The sequence below is a fragment of the Petaurus breviceps genome, unplaced genomic scaffold, assembly GCF_028583685.1.
Source record: "Petaurus breviceps papuanus isolate PSGF00001 unplaced genomic scaffold, PetGlider_PUasm1.0 213, whole genome shotgun sequence".
NCBI classification, from domain to species: Eukaryota; Metazoa; Chordata; class Mammalia; order Diprotodontia; family Petauridae; genus Petaurus; species Petaurus breviceps.
In genome coordinates, this window is record NW_027185860.1 from 9272937 (window position 1) to 9291521 (window position 18585).

At 33.8% G+C, this 18585-nt stretch overlaps 1 protein-coding gene across 4 annotated transcripts in view; it reads left to right on the forward strand.

Moving 5' to 3' along the window:
• The window catches only part of CADM2 (cell adhesion molecule 2), a 1406063-nt gene that overhangs the window by 1068410 nt on the left and 319068 nt on the right, over positions 1 to 18585 (forward strand). The gene's annotated exons all lie outside the window — the stretch shown is intronic.

The following is an 18585-nucleotide window of genomic DNA, read 5'->3' on the forward strand; positions in this document are numbered from 1 at the left end:
GAGAGAGAGAGAGAGAGAGAGAGAGAATGAAATGTATTATATATCAAATTGAACAATTTAGATTAGCATCATATATAGAGTAACTAACTTAATACTCTAACAGTTTCTTATACTTTTTCCACTTTGTGACTCCTTTTCACCTGAAAAATTTTTATGTGACCCTGGTGTATAGGTATATAAAATAGGTATACAAAAAAGAAATTTATTTTTTAAAAAATTCTTTGGTATACATATAATTTTTACTGTTTATTAATGATGAAAGCAAAATTTCATACTCATGAGATAGATTTGCTCATTTATTAAAGAATTAAATCTTGGAAGAATATTTGATACTACAGGATGTAAAGCATTTTCAAAATTTGTCAGAGTTGATTGATATTTTGATTTTATGATTGTGAATGCTGAGAATGCTGCTTCGCATAAATACATGGTACAGAAAGGCAGAATTATGTTTAGGCCCATTTCAGAAAACATTGAAAATTCTCTCCTAATCTAAAGTCAAATTTTATTTAACTATTTTTTTATGATGCTCAAGTTTTAAACATGTTTTGCTTGATAACTCATCAACTTCTTGAATTTTTAACATTGACTAACATTTTGTTTCAATTGAGCATGGTTTATGAACTCAGTTATGAACTTCATCTTTCAATTTCAAGAATCTATTTAATATAAATAAATAATATAATAATGGATTTTTATTTTTTAAATAATAAAATATATATTATTTTCATTATATATTTATATATCATATAAAATATATTACATATTATATATTTTATAAATAAATATATAATAAAAATAAAATGTAATATAAAATAAATAATAAAATAATAAAACTAAAAACAAATCAATAAATAAATAAACTTTGCCCTCTTGAGAGTCACCTTACCTCTGCATGTAGTAATTGTCTTCCCAAAGGTTTGAAAACAAATTATTGTTAAGGGCATGACTTTAATGAAATCAATGATTTTGATAGAATCATGAAGCCAAACATCTAACTGTAGTGATTTTTTTTTGGGGGGGGCTACAAGTGCCTTCTGATGGATCAGACAGTGAGGAAAAGTGATATGTTCATGGCATCAGCTTATACTTTTGCTACAAATTCACCATTCTCACCCCTTCTTGCTCCACCAATGTGTGTACAGACTACAATGTATGTTTTTGCTGTGTCTTCATTTGTCAAAAATTCATTGCCTTTTAGATACACACACACACACACACATCTTTCCCTCTTGTGTACCATTCCAAAGAGTGACAAATCAATAATTTTGCATGTATCCTTCCTTCATAAACATATCTTATGTTAACTAACAACTGTGCCATCTTAGAAATATCAGTTGTTTCATCTAACTGAAATAAAAATTCCAGACTTCCTAAAAACCTGGTAATAAACTGCTGGAATTTGTCATTACTAACTTCAGAAATTCTTTTGGAAACAGTATCATTTGTAAAAGGAATTTTGTGAATTTCATACTTTTTGTGAATTCCATACTTTTCTCATGGACTATTTCTGACATTTTAATAGCAGCGGGTTATATAAGATCTTTTATCATGTAGGTATTTTTAGTTTTTGCAATTAAATAAGAAGTTTCCTAAGATGCAAGTAAATACTTTTTTCTTGACAATAACAAATTTCTCAGAACATTGCTTTTCTTCATCTGAAGATTTTAAAAGTCATTCAAAATATTGCTTTGGTTTATTGCTGTATGCTTGGTATTAAGACATTGCTTTTCGTTTGGCTGGTTTCATTCTCTACATAGCCAAAACTTCATAAAAATTAAGCAAAAAAGTTTTTCCACATCATTGTTATCATCAGAAGTAAATCCATGTGGCAAAAAGTAATGCAACATATCTTTTTTTTTCTTGTGAATTTAGCTGAACAACAACCTAATTGTGAAGGCTCTGCTGCATTGTCATCAGTAGTTTTACATCTTCTATTTAAATTTAGCCACTTATCCATAACTAAAAATATTTTTGTCCTAAAATAAAAAAATAAATATTGCTAATAATTCTCAAATAATTGATCACTTTAGTTTGTGAAATTACATTTATGCTTAATTTTAAAAAAAATGTTCACATTTACATACACATATTACAGTGATAGTGGAGAAATATTATTAAAGGTTTTTGTCTTTACTTGCTGGAATTAAACACATATTTCTGTAAAAGAAGGAAACAACAGCAATTTTTAAAATCAAACATTAAAATACATCACAATACAAAGATATACTAATTTGATACTTACATGCTGAGGAATGATGGTAAAAAATATTAAAAGTCTTTATGTTCCATAATTAAACTATTATATTTCTGTAAGAGCAGAAAGTTTTGTATATATAGTTAAAATATTGCAATTCATAGGATACAATAGTTTCATATCTGATTCAAGATGTTTCTGGCAGCATTTGTTGACATTGCATGGTGTGATAGTGTGTTCAGTGCAAAGTGTGCATTTTGTGTGTTCAGCACCAAGCGGCAGTGAAGTTGCACAATGCAACATGGTTTAGTACTGCCAGATTCATTACACATTTGATTTTGAATTAATTTTTGGTTATTGCATAATCAGAAACCTTTTACTGTTTTGAAATTTTTCATGACCTCCATATTCACTTACTGAGTCCATATAGGGCCATGACTCACACTTTAAGAAATGTTAAATAACATTACAATTATATTCAGATCCTAGATTCAAAGATAAATATATTATCTTCATAATGAGCATTATTTTGAAGTTTGACCAATGTAAATACCATAAGGAAAACCAAGGAAAACTTATTTGAAGCTTCTATCTGTACATTTGAAGAGTTGGTAATTATCATTACTTATTCTTAACTAAGTAATAGTTTTATCTATTGATTTGATCTCAATTTCTTGTATTATGTGGACTTATTGTAACAAAAAGATTAAATGTTCAATGTTGAAAGTCATGGAAATATGCAAAATAGCTCTTACTAACATAATTAATGAGATTTGATTACATAACAGTATAGAAAATTCTCTAACAAATATATTAAAAATGAAATAACTAAGAGATTGTTATTCTTTTCAACATGAGCCTCAGCAGAATGCACATGATTATGCCATTTCTTGAGCCATTTTGAAGTGACTCCTGTTAGTGTCTTTACAATTCAGCAAATTCCTCAGAATATCTTTATAGGTGCTCAATTATTGTCATTTTTGAAAATAGTCAAAAATCATCTGGCACAAAATTTTCATCCAAAATAGGATGTGGATATAAATTAGGAAGACTGCTTTTCCTAAGTAGTGGGTATGCAGATCAAAACCATCCCAAACAATAAATCCATTATTGCAGTTGATATGTAGCCTACAATAATGAGTGACTTAAAAGGACCAACATATTATATATCTAAACTCTTGCCTATTTATATGCATATTTGTTGGAAAAAAAATTTACTCTTCATTTTGAAGACTTATTTTGTAAGTATATCCCTGAGAAAGACAGATTCTAATTTTGGTTGCATGTCAGCAACAAATATAAACTCAATAAGTAAAAAAAAAAAATGTAACCTACTAATGTAAAATATTTTAAAATACATCATAAGATGTGTTATTTTTTACTTTGTATAATCTGATGTAAAAATAAAGTTGGTCAAATTACAACTTTTAAATATATATTTGAAGCTCTTTTAAGTTACCAATTACTCTTGCTGGTACTTGATTGCCTGGACTTTAATGGATAAAATTTTATGGCAATTATTAACAAATGTTGAACAGTTTGATTATGAGCAAATGCCAACTCCTCAATATTCATATCAAATTCAATAAGATTTTAAGTTAAAGGTGAATAACTTCTCATTCAACTTTTGTTATACATATTATAGCGGTTTCTATAGCAGAATATGGTGAGAGGGTGGTAGAAAAGATGAATTGCTGATCTGTTTTGATGGAAGAATTTTCCACACAAAAAGTTCTCTCTCCTGATGAAGTCATACATCTAGGTCAAACAAACAAATAAAAAAAAACTCAAATGCTAGCCAAGGTATTGTGGTGAACAAAAGTTAGTATATTATTTGAAAACTTTGGTGTACATCATTGAACAAAATGACCTCACAATTGGTGACAAATAGCATAAACCAAGTATGTCTACTTACTTTCTGTAGTAAAACACCATGTCTGTGTGATCCTTGAAAAACCACTCAATCTCACAAAACCTCAGATTTGAAATTTGTAAAATTAAATGGTTTTTAGCAAAGATTCCACGATTCTATTGTTCTAAGTTCATTTTTTGTTTTCTCTTTTCTCTTCTACTTTCATTATCTTTTTTTATAGAAACACTATCCCTGTGTCTATAATTCCATGCATTTATGGTTTGTATAACCTTTTTATAACACTCTTTGACTTGAATGTTTATAATAATTCACCAGGAGCTACTACCTAATAAATCACCACATCCTAAACTTTCCATGCTTTCTTAAAATTGATATATATTTGCATATTAAAATAATTCCCATCACAAGGTTATTCAGTTCATCATAATGATGTAATTAAAAAAAAAACAAATGTTTTATTTTAGCCCAAAACAAAAGACCTACTGTTAGATTGCTAATTTTTTGACTTGATTTGTTTTGCAAAGCTACGCCAAGTGTCAGATTCCATTTTAAAATTATTATTTTATAACAACTTTGAGTTGCTCTCATAAAACAATGTTCCTCTAGATTTAATGTGGCACTACAAAGGAGTTGAACATCAAAGACTGTAAACATTGACAAGATGGGTGAAATCACCATTACTGAAAACTTTATGAATGCAGAAATGATCAAACAGTGAAAAATACATCACATTAATCACTGTGTCATTTGCAGGGTTTTAAAAAAGAAAACTTGTTCCTTCAAGGAAAATGCTAAGTTTGATTTATATTGATCAATTCTTAAATCATTAAAGTATTACCATTTTGGATTAGACAAAAACAATGTTCATTCATTTACTCACTCACAAGTTTTTTATTGGGCAATTAGTACAGACAAAACAGTATGCTAGGTTCTGAAAAAGATATAAAGGAAGATAGAACCGGGTCTTTGCCCTCAAAGAGTTTACTCTCGGGTAGATCTTACAGTCTTCTACGTTTCATATGTCAAAGGTGTATCCTGAAAAATCTCATGAGATTATTATTAGGAGGATATTATTATATACATTTACTCACCAAGAAAAAAATATATACATAGACTTAGAATCATTATATGGGCAGTCTAAAAGGTAAAGTCTTACATTTGGGTGCAAATCGTCAAATTCACAAGCACAAGATGGAGGAGGTATTTCTATTTAAATAATAATTTTTCTGAGGGGAAAAAAAAGACCTGGGGTGATTTTTGTGAATGACAATCTCAATATTAATCCAATTGCATTCACACAGTATTTATTAAGCACTTATTATGTACCAGGCATTGAATTAGGCTCATAGGATACAAACATAAAACTTGTGCTGAATTAAAAGAAGCATAGCAGCCATGATTAGGGAACTTATAATTACCCTCCACTCTGGATGATCATACCACATCTGGAGTATCATTTTTAGTTTTGGATAACACATTTTAGAAAGAACCTTAGAGACCTTGTTGTTTGTCCTTCATTCTTGAAGAGGAGCATGACATCAGGAAAAGGGTGCTATGACTTGCAAGTGAAATAGATTTAAGTGTGGAAGGGCCGTCAAAGTCACCAGCCTCACTCTCTCCTCCAAAGTCATCTGGGTCCAGTGGCAAGATATAGATCAGGATATCTGCAGGTGGCCTCTCATTAGAGACTGAAGAATATCAAGAAGTAGACAGTCATCAAGATGATGAGTCTTAGATCATGCTATAAGAGTAAACATTGAAGTAATTCTAGATGTTTACCCTTGAAAAAAATTTAGGGAGGAAATTATAATAATCTTCAAATATTTGAAGGGCTATTTTGTAGAAGAGGCATAACCCCCATTCTACATAGCTCCAAAGGGAAGAACTCAGAAAAGGGGTGGAAGTTGCAAAGAGGTAAATTTTGGTTTGATAAAAGACTTTATAACCATTAAAGTTTCGCAAAAAAAAAAATGGAATGGAATGCTTTGGCAGGTTATGAGGGTCCTTCTTCAAGCAAAGAATAAATGAGAACTTGTTTGATATGCTGCAGCATTATAGAACTAGAAGACTTTTAAAATTCTCTGATTTTTAAATTTTAGAACAAAACCTCCCGAAGAAAACAATTTTAAATTTAATACTTAAATCGCTAGACAGATTACTTTCCAGTCATACCCTATACATACCAGTGAATCTGAACACATAAACGTCATCATCAACAACCCATTCCCCATCCCCGCCATGCAATACTCTTTTTCCTTCTCCCTCAATCTTCCCATCTCAAAGTTGCAATGAAATACCCCCTACCTCTTCCACTATGGCCTCTAGAATAACAGTTCCATAGGCAACAAACTTCCCTTCATGCTCAATATTTTCCTCTCTCATTCCTTCTGTCTTCGAGTTTTTTTTCCCTTAAACCTGCCCTCTCCCACCCCCACACAGTTTCCCCAGTCACCATTTCCCGTACTATCGGCATCTTCACTGATTGCTCCTTGGCTGAGTGGTCAAGGCAGAAGAATTGAAACACTATTTCTTCCTTATTATTGAATCATTCTCAAACATCCCAACTACTCAGTTCCTTAACCTGCTCACTTCCCAGGACCTACTCTCCACCTCACCTCAGCCCCACACAAAGATGGTCATATTCTTCATGTTGCCATCCACCCACAAATGTATGATTGTTTCTAGTTATCTGAAATACCTTTATCTATCCACAACCTATTGCCTTTATACCTCTGCCACTGCTTTCCCTTTCCAACCCTATTCTTTATCCACACCATAATTTCCAATCCCTTAACCTCTCAAACTTTTCCCAGGACATCTACCTCCAGGACATGTCCCCTTAATTTTTGACCATCCTGACACTTTAATGTATCAGTTCAAGATGCCTTTTACTCTTGAATCCCTAGCTGTCTTCCCATTTCACTGATTGTATCCTGATGAGCATTAGACTTGCATCACTCCCACTGTCTGCCACCTTAAACTCCTATACATATGCTGTTGAAGAAAGGTAGAGAAAAACATCTAACTGTTCTGATTGAGTACACCACAAATTTATGTTACACAACCTCAACTAGGTTTTCACTACTGGTTGGCAATGCTACTACACCTCCCTCATCAACTCACTATCTTACTCCTTACTGCAACTTTTACAAATCTTTTCATCCCTCCTCAAACTTCTCATGGCTGCCCCTTCCCCCAACCTCTCAGCTGAGAACTTTGCCTCATCTTTTACCGAAAAAATAATTGAGATCATTTCCTGCATGCTCTGTTCTTTTTCTTCCTCCTCATCTCATATCACTCAGGTGCCTTCTGCTATGATCCTCTCCTTCAACCCTATCTCACATGATGAGGTGGCCTTACTCCTCACCATGGCGAATCCCTCTAGATGTTCAAGAGATTCCCTTCCATCCCATCTCTTCCAAAAGATCTTTCATCTCCACTCTATCACTTATTTTCAATCTCTTCCATTCTACTGCTCATTCCCTACTGTCTGAACATACCCATGCTTTCCCTGTCCTCCAGAAATCTTTACTTCATCCTTCCATCACAACTAACTGTAATTCTATATTATGACTAACCTACTTGAAAAGCCCATCTGCAATACATGCCTCCTCTTATCCTCTCACTGTTTTCTGAATTCCTTGCAATCTTACTCTCAACCTCATCATGCCACCAAAACTGGTCTCTCCAAAGTTACTAATGAGCTCTTAGTTACCAAATGCCATGACTTCTTCTCAGTCCTTGTTCTCCCCAACCTCTCTGCAATCTTTGTCACTATCGAGCATTGTATCCTCCCTGACATTCTTTTCTCTATAGGATTTGAGGCCAGGACTCTCCTGGTTTTCCTCCTACGTGGTTGATGACTCCTTCCCAATCTCCTTTTCTGAATCTTCATCCAGATGATATTTCAAAGAGTTCTGTCCTTGACTCTTTTCTCTTCTTCTTCTGTAATACTACTATTGTTGGATCTCAAATTAGAGGGAGTTTGCTCAGATTTCAGCTCTATTACCTCATGGAGACACATTTTCCTTATTTATAAAATGACGGAAGTCAGACTAAGTAACAACAATTAAAGCCAATGTTTACATAATACTCTGATACTTGGAAAATACTTCATATATACACATATTTCATTTGAAGACCTCCAATTTCCTCAGGGATTTCCTTCCAAATCTAAATAAATGTGTGAATTGTGATTTTATAATCCTACATTAGTAATCAAGGTGAAATGTGTACCATCATTTTCACTTATTCTTTTCAATTAAAAAGAAAGCCCAAGATGAGAAGAGAGCATAATTTTGGCAGTAATTTCACTTTTTTTTTGGGGGGGGGGAAAGTTAACAAGCTTACTTCAATCAGTCAAATATGTATTGTTTACCTAGTTCAGGGGAAAAAGGTCAGCACCCTGAACTTCAGAATATGCAGACAGAATTATCGAGACAGAAACAGATCAAGTAGACAGATTTCTGAATTGTCCAATCATTACATCCATACCAAACAACATCTGGGTTTCAACATCTGGGTTTTTCAAAGCCGAGGGGGGGCTCTCAACAACGGCTTCCCAGAATCCAGATCAAATCACAGAACACTTCTCAAAGTGAGCCCCCAGTAATTTCACTTTTACATGTCAAAGACGTAATATTTGGAGATGAAGATATTGAAGCACTTTTATAATACTTAATTGTATAGAATGACTTTGTGGCCTCGACTAATTGAGTACCATTTTCATGCATTTTAGTTCTCTTGTATGTTTTAAATACTATATAAAAATAACTTTCATTGTGTCTAAAAAATCAAATTATTTGAATTAATAGAGGCATGAATTTGCCTTTTCGTACATCAAGGTCTAGTTAGAACATTTCCATTTAATTGATTTTAAGTGCCCACCTCCTGAAATTAGCAAATAGCTCTGAAATTTAGAAGGATCTGTAAACTTATCCAAATGGTTACTCTCTCTAATAATGCAGATTACAACTTCAGTAATGCAGATTGTAACTTCTTATTCTGTACAATCCTTTTCCATGGCCTTCTGTAACTTTTCCACAGGGAGTCCATTTAATATGCTGGGAAGAGGGAGTCTGTCTCTAAATATCTTGATGTTAGCATTTACAGAACATAGAGGCTGTTCATTGGTCTACTCCTTTCTCTCTCTGCATGAATAAGCCACCTTCTTTTCCAGTCATACATCTCAATGATGATATTCATTACATCATATCTCATAAGCTTTGTGTTATAATATTTTGTTTTATGATATTATGTAGTCTACTTATATCCACCACGTATCTCTCCATTATTCCTTTGGGTTACTGACAACAATTTCAGTTCTTCACAGTATAGTGTTCCATGAATTACAAATGAAACAGTATCACTCAAGTATATTGACATAAGCCACTTAGATAATGGCTAATATCTGTACTGTATTGTATTTTCAATATTTGAGACATCAAAGAAAGATGATGCTAAGAATACACTATGATTATATATATTATCTCTATTGTCTAAAAAAATACTAACGGGGTGGCTAGGTGGCTCAGTGAGTAGAGTGCCTGCCCAGGAGTCAGGAGGACATGAGTTCGGATCCTGCCTCAGACACTTAACACACACACACACACACACAAAGCCTAGTTGTGTGACCTTGGGCAAGTTACTTAACCCCAATTGCCCTCCAAAAAAAGGCAAAAAAACAACCAAAATAATACTAACCCTGAGATAACTTTTTCTATCTAAAATCATATGAATCACTGAATTGTGTATATGTCTTAATACCTCAAGCTTTTTTAAAGTATCTGATCAAATTTTTATTTTAAAATTTTCTCAGGTAGATATCCTTATGTTACAAAGATTGTGTGTAGGTGTGTATATATAAGTATGTATATATATATATGTATGTATATATGTATATAATATACATATATATTTTTCAAACTTTTTAATTTGCAAGTCCATATGAAATGGACTTCAAGTGATTTTTCCTTATTAAATTATATTTTTTCCATTTAATTTGCTTTTATGAATGTGATGGAGATTGGTTTTCCTAAGAGGTTTTGGGGATCTTTAATTATACATTTTCACAAATGGATTTATTTGAGAATTCCTCTTTAACCTAAGCTCTAAAGAAAAATCAACTAGATACGGATCAATATTTCACTGGTACCCCTAGATGTCAATTTTTTTCTGGGTGCTCTAATTGTGAAAAACATATTTTTCCTTACACATTCAATTTTTAGTCCTGTAGAGATTGATTATGTAAGCTAAGCACTATATTCCTCACCCTGTCTTCTAAAGAGTTCTGCCATCTGTGTGTTCCTTTCCAGAATATTTCCTTCAGGTTGACATATCAATTTAGAATTTAGTTAAGTGATTGAGCCTCCCTGTGAACCAGTCTGTGATTGTGGTCATAATTTTTATTTTCCTCTTGGAAGACTGCCTTTCAAATGTTCATCACTTAGCAAGGAAAACTTAGTCAGCTCCAGGGCTTGTTCATTCACCCTGAAAACAGTATTCAAGCAATATAAAGTAACTTTATGCATACATGATAATTACCATGTAAAGTATTTTTGAAGTTAGAGAATTTTTAAATGGCATTAACATTTCTTGCTCTCTATTCCTTAATTCTATTTTTAAACATATTTCTATACTCTGCAATATAATACCTAAATAGTTATTTGCAAAAGAAGAAATTTAGTTTGTTACAATATATATTAAAAGAATTGGACAAGGTGTTAATTTTAGAGGAACAATTACAGTTATTTCATGCTATTGTTTTCATTGTCTGGGATTCTCTCAAACAGTTTTATACACATTCGAAGTTATTAATTATATATGGGAGATGAATTGACTTTCTATACATATAGAAAATATTTTGAGATCTTAGATCAGGTGTAAGATAGAGCTAGTTTGAAACACACACTCCATCTCTCTCTCCAATTGGTAAATATTCAGTGTGAGTATTTTCACCTCAGAAACTATGAATCAGGACTTTATTTATTTATTTTTTTATTCTCTAGACTTAACATAAATGATGGTGTAATGGTGATAGTGCAGATTAAAGTTACGAGTGTACACCTCCTCCTAGCCTTAGAAGTTGTTTGTAAAACAGTGTGTATCACTGATCTTAGTTGATAAAATTGTTAAAAGTGAATCAGAAAAAATGATTATACATTTGTAGAGTTTGTTGTTGTCTTTCATGAAATAAGACATATTCCATTTTAATAGAATGCTAAGATTGGCATGAAGAAAATGGGTTCAAAAGGGTTCAAAGCTGTCTTTTCAGGTTAATCAGTAAACCTTTATTTAGATCCTACAGTGTCCCAAGGTATTATACTCAGCTATCAAAATACAAAGACAAAAATGAAACTGTTCTATCCTGAGGGAATTTATATTCTATTCAGGGTTCCTGGGCAAGTCACTTGACCCTATTTGCCTCAAGCAGCTCTCTTTTGTATTTATTAAATAGGCAATTCATTTCAAACTGTGTTAGTCTAGGGAGTTCCAACTCTGACACTTCTCTTGAGATGACAGGCCCTTTTCATATTTCCATAAAGAAATATAGACATGAGGATATAATAAACAGAAGTATGAAATACTTTGCTTATGTCATTTCTTTAGAATATTATAAAAATATAATAGTTTTTCAAAAGCAAGCCATGAATAATTTGTTAGAAACTTGGAGGAATACAATAAAAATTATTAAGAAAAAATCTTTACAAAGAAAAGCTAAGTAAAGTTGGAATATTTTATTGAGAGAAGGCTAAGATGGCATCTAAGATAGTCTTCAAGTATATTTTGGTATACACGGTGTAGCAGAATGTGTTAATAGGCTTTAGATAGGCTTTAGAAAGGGAAGGTCAGAGGAAGAAAAAAGCTTTCCCTTCTCCATAATTCTGACTAAATCCACCCAGCCACAGACAGTTGAGAAGTAACCGTATTTTAAAATCTCCTCTTATATCTGAGCAAATAAAAGTTAGTTGTAATATGACATTATATGACTTATCTTTTTTTTTCAATGAATATGTACAGTTTTGGAACAGGACAGTGGTTATTCCATCAGTTCACTGGTCTGTTTTAAAGGGCCTGGAGAGCTTAATGTCATGTCCTGAAATAGACAAAGCTAGGTAGAATTTGTACAGAAGAATTATGATTCTGTGGGTCAGGAGCTGTGGGAGCTACTGTAAATCTGAAAGAGCCTTTTGTTAAGGATAAGAAGCCAATAGTGGATCAAGGCCAAGATTTGGGCACACAGGAGTCTCTGCTCCCAGAGTTGGGAGCAGAAGCAGAGTTGGGAGTAGAATGGGTCTCTTATAGAATAGCCTTAGTGAGCACCAGGATCTGGTCTACAGGACTGCAATGACCGTAGCTGCCAGTTTGGCAATGCTATTTTCTGATACCAAGAGGAAAAAGCCCTTCCAACCTTTCTTGGCCTTGCAAGACTTGCTGCCCGCCAGCTTTGTCTCTTCCCTGCCTGGGTCTGGCAGCTGCTATGAAACAGAGGTCCCTCTAGTGCTTCCGGTCTCTATGGAAACTGGCATGCAACATTATAGTGATGGCTATGCTCCATAACTCCATAGCGTCAGAAAGGTGGCACAGAAGGTAGATACCAGGTGTTGTACCCTAGAACATAGGCGAAGTCAAGAAAGACTGAAGTTGGATCAAAGAATCAATTCTGCATGGGAGTCTTGTAGAAGAAAGTTTAAAGGAACTCAGTTTTTGTAGAGGAATTGGAAATAGGAAAAGAACAGAAGCATCTGGAGACTGGAAAAAGCTCATAGGAAGAATTAATTAGGGGTAGCTCATAAATGAATAAATGGAAAAGAATTTCCTCATTCCCTTAATTTTAACTCCATTTTCCTTTCTCACAAGATATAGAAACCATCACACTACTCTTGAGAACTATCAGTTTGCATTAATGACATTAGCATATATGAAGCTGGTAGCTTTCAGTATACAATGTTTGCCTCAGTCCATATGACTACTAAGCCACAACTTGCACATTAGAAAGTCATTTGTTTAGAATGCCTTTGTAATTTAGTGGAAGTAATAGCATGCTGTGTGTGCATTTGGGGATATTTTTAGACTCTAAGTAATAATAATTATCTTAAACCTTCTAAGATTTGCTATCTTAGAACAAATGTGGCAAAGAACTTGATGGACAAGATTTACTTTGTGTGGATTACTAATAGGTTTGTAAAGAGTAACAGGTTAGGGGGCGGCTAGGTGGCACAGTGAATGGAGCACCAGCCCTGGAGTCAGGAGGACCTGAGTTCAAATCTGACCTGAGACACTTAACACAAAACTAGTTGTGTGACCTTGGGCAAGTCACTTAACCCCAATTGCCCCCCAAAAAGCATAAAAAAGTAACAGGTTAGGAGTTGGAAGATTCCTCAAGTAAAATTTCTTATTGTGTTATATAGTTCATAAAAGACTGACTCATTGTAGCTCAAGAATCCTATATTTTCTTGGGATATTACATATCTTCTTGAGTAAATATGTTCTGTTGTTGTTTTACAATAGATTTCTAAAATAACATTTAAAAGCAATGGAATATTTTCCATTATAGAGTAATGTTAAAAAGTAAACTAAAAAATCCTGAATGCTGGGGCGGCTAGGTGGCACAGTGAAAAGAGTACCAGCCCTGGATCACCTACCCTCAGGAGGACCTGAGTTCAAGTCCGGCCTCAGACACTTAACACAAAAAAATAGCTGTGTGACCTTGGGCAAGTCATTTAATCCCAACTGCCTGCCCCCCCCCCAAAATCCTGAATGCTGTTTTCTTTACTAATTACCATTTCTATTAAAAAGTTTAACAGGATCAACTGATCAATTTTTGCCACACAAAATTCCCTTCCTTCCTTCCTTCCTTCTATTCAATAGAGAACAAAATCCCACCATAATCTATTTAATGCAAAGGTTTTTTTTTTATTTTCTTCCTAGAATTGTTTTAAAATATCTTTTTTTTTGTTTCCTCTATTTTTAAAAGAACAGATGCCCATTTCTTTGCAATAATATTATTCATTTTAAGGAGAAACAAAAACAGAAATTCTCATTTCCTGCTAAATAGCCCAAATAAATATGATAATTTACCCTGAAACAGCATTGAACATAACACACTTACTTGTACTTCCCTCTCTGTCTCTTTCTCTCTCTTTTCTCCTTAACTTTGCCTGTTTAAATATATCTCAAATGATTATTGATCTTAGTTACTAAGCACTCAAGCACAATATGCACTGATCCACTGGTATGACCCACACTTAATCTTTAACGGGAGAAGAGAGATGGAGAAAGTTATTGCCTTTACTCACCAGCCATTCAGGAGATAGTGAGGCTTGATTGACTCTGTTTTGGAAAGCAAAGCCATGCTCTGTTGTTGATGCTCAGACATTTCTCTTGTCCTGCCAGGAATCCTTTGACAATAATTCTGGCTTCAGGGATCTCTCATGTTGCTTTTTCACTGTGGATCCACTAGGTCTGAATGATGGTATTTCCCAGATTATCATCAGCAACAGGACCACCAGAGTTCTGGCTTCTTTATTTCCTATGGGGAAAGCAGAACTCTTTGGTGTTCACACAGTGAACACCTGCGTGGAAAGTGTTGCAAAAATTTTATGTAAAACTAACTCTGACCTTGGCAGAAGATATGTTTTAATTCATAATTTTTTTGAACCTAGTGGTCTGTTTTACAGTTAAGGGATGACTTTGAACCATCTTGCACTCACAGATTTATAGGTATAGTAAAGTAAAGCATCAAAGGGAATAAGAATAGCTTACTCGGGTAAGAAAAAAATAGTATTATCAAAATAAGATTCTTTAGACAATGATTTATAGAAATTCTTCATTGAACTCTTTTTATGTCATTTAATTAATAATTTTCTTCTAGTATAGATATTTAAAATAAACCTAGAGTGTTTCCCAAAAGTGTGACCAGTTAGGAGCAAGTAAGAGTCTATTAGACTAAGGAGAACTAAATAACACAAAATCATTTTATACAGTACAAAGAAAAACAGCCAATTGGGTAGGATTTTTTGATGAACAAGGTTATAGTTATTGATTCAAAGTAAAAAGGAACAAAAACTAATACACAAACAACCATAAGGTAGTGGGGTTTTGACTGATAGGAGGAAAAAGACGAACATTTGCAGGGAAATAGAGACTAAAGAACAAAGGGAAAAAAATTCCCTTCCAAATATAAGAAGTCCTTATTGGTCATAGTAAAGACTTATCTTCTTTAGAAACCATGACATTAAAAAAAAAAGAAAGAAAGAAACTATGATGCTTATGTGGATGAAAATCCTAGGGGGGAAATGTCATCTTAGGCTTCTACATTCTTTCTCCTTTTATTCCAAATATAAGCACACAGTGTTAGAATTTTCTTGGTTTATGTGCCCTATCACATATTAGTCCCCAGAAAAGAATGAATTTAAACCACGTTTTTAGTGGGGCAGCTAGGTGGTGCAGTGAGTAGAGTGCCAGCCCCAGAGTCAGGAGAACTTGAGTTTGGATCCAGCCTCAGACACTTAACACAACACACACACACACATACACACACACACACACACACGCACACACACACAAAACAACAACAGGTGGCTTAGTTAGTAAGAGCACCAGCCCCAGAGTCGGAAAGACCTGAGATCAAATCCGGGCTTAGATACTTACCACCACACCCAGAAATAACTGTCCATGTAACCTTGAGAAAGTTATTTAACCCCAAATGCTTTAATAAAAAAAAAATTATAGGGGCGGCCAGGTAGCACAGCAAGTAAGAGTACCGGCCCCAGATTAGGGATAACCTGGGATCGAATCCAGGCTCAGACACTTAGCACACCCAGAAACACCTGGCCGTGTAACCTTGAGCAAGTTACTTAACCCCAATTGCTTAGGGGCGGCCAGATGGCGCAGTGAGTGAGAGCACCGGCCCCACTGTCAGAAGGACCTGGGATTGAATCCGGGCTCATATACTTAGCACCACACCCAGAAATAAGTGGCCCTGTAACCTTGAGCAAGTTACTTAACCCTGATTGCTTAAAAAAAAAAAACAAAAAATCCTAGCTGCATGACCTTGGGCAAGTTACTTAACTCCCATTGGGCTACAAAAAGCAAAAATAAATAAATAAATACATACATATATTTTTAAGACTATTGGATCAAGCCTTCTCTGTGACCAGAATTCTAGAGCAGTGGTAACCAGTAGTGTTTTACTGGTCACCATCATGGTCACTATTGATCAAAATAGAGAATTAAGGAGAGGCTGTTAGAAGAAGCCTGTCAAACTATGATATCTGAGAGAAATGGAGCATAAGCAGGTCAAAAAATGCTAAAAGTCTGAGCAAATCTACTTGCATGATGGTGCTGTGTCATGGAAACCTTGAAATGCTGAAGTTTTTTGCTTTTGTTTTTGTGTTTTATCGAATAAGCACCTATCAGTCTTTATGTCATTAACTTTTGTTTTCCTCTCTTAGGTATACATTTACCGTAGGTCTGACCTTCATTCTCCAGTTGAGTGGCTGATGACTATTATCAAACTCAGTTCTAGATCATATTCATGTCAATAGACTTAATTTTTTCTTTACATTGCATTTCATATTAAATTCTTTGACATAAAATTCCACTGTGCTTTATATCTTTCCAACAATTTATAAATTTCATTCTATTAAACTTTTCCCAACTTAACACTGATAATGACATTTGTTATAGGATACAGAGTACCTAATTGAGGGACAATTGCTATAACCCAAAGGTTCTAGTCTTAGCCCTGTTACCAACAAGTTGTGGACCTAATCTACTCTATCTGATTTTATTATCAATTTGAGTTCAATGATCTCTAAAAACTCTTACTGTTCTATTATTCTGTACTTACAGTGTATCCTTTATTACTGAGACTTCTAAAAACACATACAATACAGTGCAGAAAAAATATCTTTAAAAAACACACAGAAAAAAGCAGCTTAAAATAATGCTGAGTTTGATGTTTATGAGCTGGCGATCTGGCTTATCCAGCATTTATTCTATCTTTCTGTCTTTGCTCACATTTTCTTTGATGTGGCTTTTCTCTTCACCTCATTCACAAGATTGATGGTTCTCTATGTTTCCCCTACTAGAGGTCATCTCTGAGCTGAAAGCAAAACCCATCCCACTCTGGCTTCTGATGGCTTTCAAGTCAACTCTCAAAGAATTTATTCTAGACATCTTCTAACCCCAATTTGAAAACTCCACCCAAAAGATTATAGGGAGGTATCCTGGTGGAGAGCTATAGTGACTCTGAATTGTTGACTTTAACTTGTCAAAGCTCCTGGTATAAGCTCTCTTACACTTGATTGGTTTAATTATATAATATGGTCATGAACCTGTGTACTTGTGTCATTTGGGTTGGTGAAGAAATATTCCCAGTCAGGCCCTTTTGTCTCTTACAGTGCCAATCAGCAGGCTTCATGGTAATAAGATTTTTTTTTTAATGCTAGGAGCTATAGCAAAACACCAAGTGGTTCTTATAGTCATGGTACAATCATCATGAAACTAATTAAAGTGGAAATATATTTCATGGGTATGATTAAGTCACCCTAATGTACTTGAATATACAAATTATTCTTCACTTAATGGGTTACTTTGCTCAGATAATATTATTTTGAAGTTGACCCTATTTTTTTTTTTTGCTTAGTTCATATGTGCCTTGGTATATTTCTAATTTATCTTGCTGAATTATAATTTACTTACTGCATGTTCTGTAACTTTACTAGTCAAATTATGATTTATTTTATAAACATTTTGCTTTACATTGTACAACGTAATTAGTATAAGTGGAAGAAGGCAATGTGATGATGTGGCAAGAGTACTGGTTTTCAGTCAAAGAATGTGGGTTCAAATCTTGGCTATTGTAACTTGGTACCTATGTGACCTTTCTAAGCATCACTTTTCTCATCTGTAAAATGAAGGGATTAGAAAATATAAACTCAGAACACCCTTCTGGTTCAAACTATATGATCCTAGAATACATGATTAGATATGTTACATTCCCTATTGTTAAGGAATAGATTCTGACATCTGTCCAAATATATCAATCACATTCTGTTTTGAATTTGTAAATACAGAAATTCTGTGAATAGCAATACTATTTTTTTAAATGCCAGAAATGGTATCTAAATTTTGAATAGTCACATTTTATATATTTTACCTTTAATTATTACCTTTATGTTTGATCATTGAGGGAAGTATTTTTCCCTTGCCCGTTGCATGATAATGTGGTTTTAAAGAATGCAATTCACCTAAAGTTATTAAACTTTTCTGTGAAGATAAAGCATAATGGTACATAGTCAATATGGGGTCAAAGAAATGAATGATTATGATGTCTCTACAGAACATAAGTTTTGTGTACAACTACACAGTATCTTTGTAGAAATAATGGGGGGCTTTCTAAGAAACTTAAGTGCTAGTATTTTAGAATCCACATTATGGCAATATTGTTTATTAAATATGTCTGCATTATGTTTTCTTCCTTTTGTAGCTTTATATTACTTTAGTAAGA